The sequence below is a fragment of the Rhinopithecus bieti genome, unplaced genomic scaffold (genome assembly GCF_001698545.2).
Source record: "Rhinopithecus bieti isolate Rb0 unplaced genomic scaffold, ASM169854v2 scaffold_21891, whole genome shotgun sequence".
NCBI classification, from domain to species: Eukaryota; Metazoa; Chordata; class Mammalia; order Primates; family Cercopithecidae; genus Rhinopithecus; species Rhinopithecus bieti.
In genome coordinates, this window is record NW_016810869.1 from 1,160,075 (window position 1) to 1,166,828 (window position 6,754).

At 35.2% G+C, this 6,754-nt stretch overlaps 1 protein-coding gene across 1 annotated transcript in view; it reads left to right on the plus strand.

The window, feature by feature from the left end:
- Positions 1-6,754, plus strand: part of CDH18 (cadherin 18) — a 1,176,273-nt gene that overhangs the window by 569,236 nt on the left and 600,283 nt on the right. The gene's annotated exons all lie outside the window — the stretch shown is intronic.

Genomic DNA, 6,754 nt, shown 5'->3' on the forward strand with positions numbered 1-6,754 from the left:
GCAGTTGTGAATGGGAGTTCACTTATGATTTGGCTCTCTGTTTGTCTATTATTGTTGTATAGAAATGCTTGTGATTTTTACATGTTGATTTTGTACCCTAAGACTTTGCTGAAGTTGCTTATCAGCTTAAGGAGATTTTGGGCTGAGACAATGGGGTTTTCTAAATATACAACCATCTCATCTGCAAACAGAGAAAATTTGACTTCCTATTTTCCTGTGTGAATACCCTTCATTTATTTCTCTTTCCTGATTTCCCCGGCCAGATCTTCCAATACTTTGTTGAATAGGAGTGGTGAGAGGCATCCTTGTCTTGTGCTGGATTTTAAAGGGAATGTTTCCAGTTTTTGCCCATTCAGCATGATATTGGCTGTGGGTTTGTCATAAATAGCTCTTAATATTTTGAGATACATTCCATTAATGCCTAGTTTATTGAGAGTTTTTAGCAGAAAAGGGTGTTGAATTTTGTTGAAGCCCTTTTCTGCATCTGTTGAGATAATCTTGTGGTTTTTGTCATTGGTTTGTTTATGTGATGGATTACATTTGTTGATTTGCATATGTTGAACCAGCTTTGCATCCCAGAGATGAAGCTGACTTGATCATGGTGGACAAGTTTTCTGATGTTCTACTGGATTCCATTTGCCAGTATTTTACTGAGGATTTTGCATTGATATTCATCAGGCTGTTCACCTGAAATTTTATTTTATTGTTGTGTCTCTGCCAAGTTTTAGTATCAGGATGATGCTGACCTAGTCCCTCTTTTTCTGTTGTTTGGAATAGTTTCAGAGGGGATGGTAACAGCTCCTCTTTCTACCTCTGGTATAAGTCGGCTGTGAATCCATCTGGTCCTAGGCTTTTTTTGGTTGGTAGGCTCTTCATTACTGACTCAATTTCAGAACTTGTTATTGGTCTATTCAGAGATTTGACTACTTCCTGGTTTAGTTTTAGGAGGGTTTATTTGTCCAGGAATTTATTCATTTCTTCTAGATTTTCTAGTTTATTTGTGTAGAGGTGTTTATAGTATTCTCTGGTGGTAGTTTGCATTTCTATGGGATAAGTGGTGATATCCCATTTATCATTTTTTTATTTTTTCTATTTGATTCTTCTCTCTTTTCTTCTTTATTAGTCTGCTAGCAGTCTATTTTGTTAATCTTTTCAAAAAACTAGCTCGTGGATTCATTGATTTTTTTGAAGGGTTTTTCATGTCTCTGTCTCCTTCAGTTCTACTCTGATCTTAGTTATTTCTTGTCTTCTGCTAGCTTTTGAACTTGTTTGCTCATACTTCTCTAGTTCTTTTGATTGTGATGTTAGGGTGTCAATTTTAGATCTTTCCCGCTTTCTCCTGTTGGCATTTAGTACTATAAATTTCCTTCTAAACACTGTTTTAGCTGTGTCCAGAGATTATGGTATGTTGTGTTTTTGTTCTCATTGATTTCAAAGAACTTATTTATTTTTGCCTTAATTTCGTTATTTACCCAGTATTCATTCAGGACCGGGTCATTTAGTTTCCATGTAGTTGTATGGTTTTAGTGAGTTTCGTAATTCTGAGATCTGATTTGATTGCACTGTGGTGTGAGGGACTGTTTGTTATGATTTCCATTTTTTTTTGCATTTACTGAGGAGTGTTTTTCTTCCAATTGTGTGGTCGATTTTACAATAAGTGTGATGCGGTCCTGAGAATAATGTATATTCTGTTGATTTGGGGTAGAGAGTTCTGTAGATGTCTATTAGCTCAACTTTTTCCAGAGCTGGCAAATGCTGAGAGATTTTGTCACCACTAGGGCTGCCTTACAAGAACTCCTTTGAAGAAGCACAAAATATGGAAAGAAAAAACCGTTATCAGCTACTGTAAAAACATACCAAATTGTAAAGGGCATTGACACTATGAAGAAACTGCATCAACTAATGGACAAAATAACCAGCTAGCATCATAATGACAGGATCAAATTCACACATAACAAGATTAACATTAAATGTAAATGGGCTAAATGCTCCAATTAAAAGATACAGACTGGCAAATTGGATAAAGAGTAGAAGACCCATCGGTGTGTTGTATTCAGGAGACCCATCTCACATGCAAAGACACACACAGGCTCAAGATAAAAGGATGAGGAATATTTACCAAGCAAATGCAAAACCAAAAAAAAAAAAAAAAAAAAAGGAAAAAATAAAGGCATTACATAATGGTAAAGGGATCAATGCAACAAGAAGAGCTAACTGTTATAAATATATATGCACCCAGTATGGGAGCACCCAGATTCATAAAGCAAGTTCTTATAGACCTACAAAGAGGCTTAGACTCTCACACAAGAGTAGTGGGAGACTTTAACACTCCACTGTCAATATTAGACAGATCAACAAGACAGAAAATTAACAAAGGTATTTGATACTTGTTATATGTTATTTTCCGTTTGTTTTCTGAGCTACCTACCACTATGGATTCCTATTAAGCTGAATGCCTAGTGAAATGTTAAGCAAAGTGTTGCTTATGTGCATTTTTGTGGACAACTACAACAATGTAACATACCTTAGTAGTTTGAATCCAGTCATTTGAAAGCTTTGAACATGACAGTCCAAGGACAGAGCTTTGATTCCACTATCCCTCCTCTTTTTTTTTTTACTCTTTCTCCTTTTCTTTCTTCTTTTAAGATATCATCTTTAAATTTCTTTAGGATGTATTATCTGACAGACTAAGCAATTTACCTACATTGTCCTATAAAATCCTCACAATTAATAGCTAAGGTAATAACAGGTTTTCATTGTTCACATGAAGATACTAATACAGAGGGAAGTCATTACTTCTCCTAGTTCCAGTCTGTTTGACATGTAAGCTGTTAAACTTCACCAGACGAACAGCTGTGGATCAGCACCCTTTGGGTATACTTTTTTGTAAATTGTCATGAATCTAATTTGTTTGTACTTTTTTAGTACACATTTATCTCCTATATTCATAGTGAGTTTATAAATAATTTTGTCAAATGTCATAATGACTTTCTAATATACTGTCCTGAGCGTTGAGTTATTGTAAAATAACTGTTCTTCGTCCCTCAAATTTCAACAAAAAATAACTAAAACCACAGCAACAACCACCGAAACAAAATGGAGAAAAATATATTCAACCATCAAATTCAGTCCTGCTATAAAGTGAAACCAGAAACATGAACAAAAACAACAAATAATAGTTATTAGCAGAAATTAGAAAGGGCACTGCACAGACTTCAGTTTTGTGCCCAGCTCAGTCACTTTCAGCAAGTTACTATTTCTGAGCATCATTTTCTCTTTTAAAAGAAGATGACTGATATGGTTTGGTTGTGTCCCTATCCAAATCTCATCTTGAATTGTAATTCACATGATCCCCATGTATCATGTCAAGGGAGGGACCCAGTGGGAGGTGATTGGATCATGCGGATGGTTTCTCCCATGCTGTTCTCATGATAGTGACCGAGTTCTTATGAGATCTGATGGTTTTATAAATGGCACTTCCCCCTGGACTTTTCACTCACTCGCCTGCCACCATATAAGATGTGCCTTCTTCCCCTTCCACCATGATTGTAAGTCTCTTGAGGTCTCCCCAGCCATGCAGAACTATGAGTTAATTAAATCTCTTTTCTTTCTAAATTGCCCAGTCTCAAGCAGTTCTTTATAGCAGCATGAGAATGGAATAATGCAATGACTTTATGTGTTTTAGTATCAGAAACACTCCTCACAGTACAGTATGGTTTGTCATTATTAAAATAAATGATTATAAATCCAGCATATAATAAATTGCATGGACAGGCCTGGAATATACCAATCAAAATAGGGATAGTTTATGCAGTTGTAAAAATATCCCCAAATTTAATGGCTAATATTGCACTAGTTTATTCCTCACTAACACTATGTGTCTAATAATGTGTGCTGGCAGGGGCATTTCACTCATTATAATCACTGGAGGCCCAGGATGACAGAGGCTCTTCCTCCATGCTCACCTAATTGCTGAGACAGAAAAAAAGAAAGCAGCTATGTCCAACCATATAATAGATTTTAAAGGTTTTATGTGAAAGCAACCAGTGCACTTACATTTATTGGTCATGCAAGTCAACCTTATATGATTTAATATAAAGTTCCTGGAAGGAAGAGTACGTGAATAATTGTTGAATCATATATTGGGCAGAGTTATTTAGAGAAACAAAACGAACAGGATGTGTGTATTTCTATATCTATATATAATCTTTATCTCTATCTATCGATGGAGAGAACGAGAGAGATTTATTGTAGGTAATTGGTTCACACAATTATGAAGGTTGAGTAGTCCAAACCCAGTAAGAACCCGTGGTATAGTTTCTGTCAGAATCCAAGTCCCAAGAACCAGAAGAGCAAATAGTTTATGGTCCAGTTGGAGTCCAAGTTTAAAGGTAGAAGGCTGATGTCCTAGCTTGGAGAAACTCAGGCAGAGAAAATATTCAGACCTTCAATGGATTGAAAGAGGCCAACCAATATTGGAAAAACCAATCTACTTTACACAGTCCACTGATTCAAATGTTAGTCTCAGCCATACATATCCTTACAGATGCACCTAGAAATAATGTTTAACAAAATATCTGGGCACACTGGCCCAGTCAAGTTAACACATAAAATTAATCATTACAAACCACATCTCCAAAGCACTGTATGTTTGAAATTTAAGTGGGAATCTGCAGAAAAGCCAGACTATATGATAATTTTAAATAAACAGGGGTGGAAAAGGCATCACAGTGGAATTTTTAAAATTGCTTATGTAAGAGTAACAGTCCCCTTTCACTAGGTAGATAGGAAAGTACTTGAAGGAAAAAGAATCCCTATCCCTGATATTTTAGTCTCATGGTAGAAAAGCCAAAATTTCATCAATTTCTCATTTTCATGTACAGTCACAATTCTTTTCCCCCCACACACACCATATTTCCATCCACATATGTGTCTAACGCACTTCAGAAATGATAGCATGCAGCTGCTTCCACTGCCATCTGTTTTATTGTAAGTCATTCTTTTCAATTTTATGTAACGTCTGAGAATTGTGTCATTCTTGTATGAGGTTTCTCTTCCTTTATATTGTGCCACTTCAGGATCAGATGCTTTTTAAAGAAATATACATCAAATTTGTACTGTATTTATATTTTCACTGGAATAACATCTAATCAGCATTAAGAGCTGAAATTAAATTGTAAATAACTGATGTTCATTCGTAAAATCAAAGACAGTCTACATGACTACTGTATTTTTATTGTACAGGCATTAGTAATGTTAATGGACTAGATTAGTCTTTATATGTACTAAAGGTGCTTATGCATATTGTTTGCCAAAGGCATGACAGAATATAGACAACCTGGTTGTAAATTGAAACAGCTATATTTTAAAAATAGTCTCTTTCTTATTTGTTTTTTGGTTCTACTATTCTTCAATAAGAGATTTGACTTTTCAAATTGGAAAGAAAAAATGATCACTACAGCCACATTAGGCAGAAATGATTATAGAATCTTATGTTTTTGAGTCACATTCATTCAGAAGGCAGAATGTTGAGATTATGGATTTCAGACAGGCTGTTTACTTCCTGGTGAGCCATTCATTTCATCTTGTGTGATACTTGCAAAACTGATTTCTACTAGTCTGAGCATTTTGGTACAGTTGAGCACAGCAGCTGTGCTTTAGTTTGTTTGATAAAGGTCATACCTGTTCTTCAGCAGATAGCATTCTCTGATTTTTGTGGTCCACAGTACAAGGATGTTTTAGATGGAAAAGAGGTTATAGGACTTACTTAGCTTAACGTCAGCATTTTATAAAGGAGGAAGTACGTTTTTTAAAGAGGCAGATACCAATCCTTGTCACTACCAGAAACATTGTTAGTCACTTACTCTTTCTGAATCTCTGACTGAGCATACATTGCAAGTAAACTGAAAACAGTTTTAGAGCTGCAGAGAGGTCTTAGGTTTGTTTTCCAACGTCACATGCAAGGAAAATATTGGGAAAGAATATCGTTTGTGTTTCCTTTCCCCCCACAATATCTCAATGTTGGCACTTTCCAAAAATGTGACTTAAAGTAGTAGAGCTTAGCATACTAATGCCTCAAAATTAAGAGTAACCCAAAAGTTAATTAAGCAAACCCTGGATCTTTTACAGATTTACTACTACTAATGTGTTGTGTGACCCTGGGCAAATTAATCTAACAATTTTTTACTCATCTGATGTTTTAAAAGGCTGTTTCAATAACAACAACTTACTATATTTTAAGGAAAAGTTTTGTTGAAATGAGAGAAAGCACTCATCAATGAAAGGAACATCACCCACGTATTCTATGTCAAACTAGATTGTCAAGTTTAAGAATGTACTGCAAGCTTGGCTTCTAACCACAGATAAATCATATGAGGATAGAAATTGTATAACTTTAACCATACAGATTATTGAAGTGTCTAATACTAAGCCTGGCACATTCAATTAAAAGTAATAAGGCATCAAAATGATATGATTCGAGATTCACACAACAAAGTACAAATGCTGACTTGAAACCCTGTGATAACAAACTCTCCAAATCTTGATTTCATGTATATTATTACTATTTCTACTCAGCTGGGATTATTTTTGCTTTTAAACTGTTATATTTTCTCTTTAAGGTCCACTTTTATCTCTACCATCTCTGTAAAATATAACATCCATTTTGCTGAAAATATCTTGTGCTTGTCAGATCTCTAACAGAACCTAAAGTCAGGGACAGTCATTGATTTCTTCTTTTAAACTTATATATATA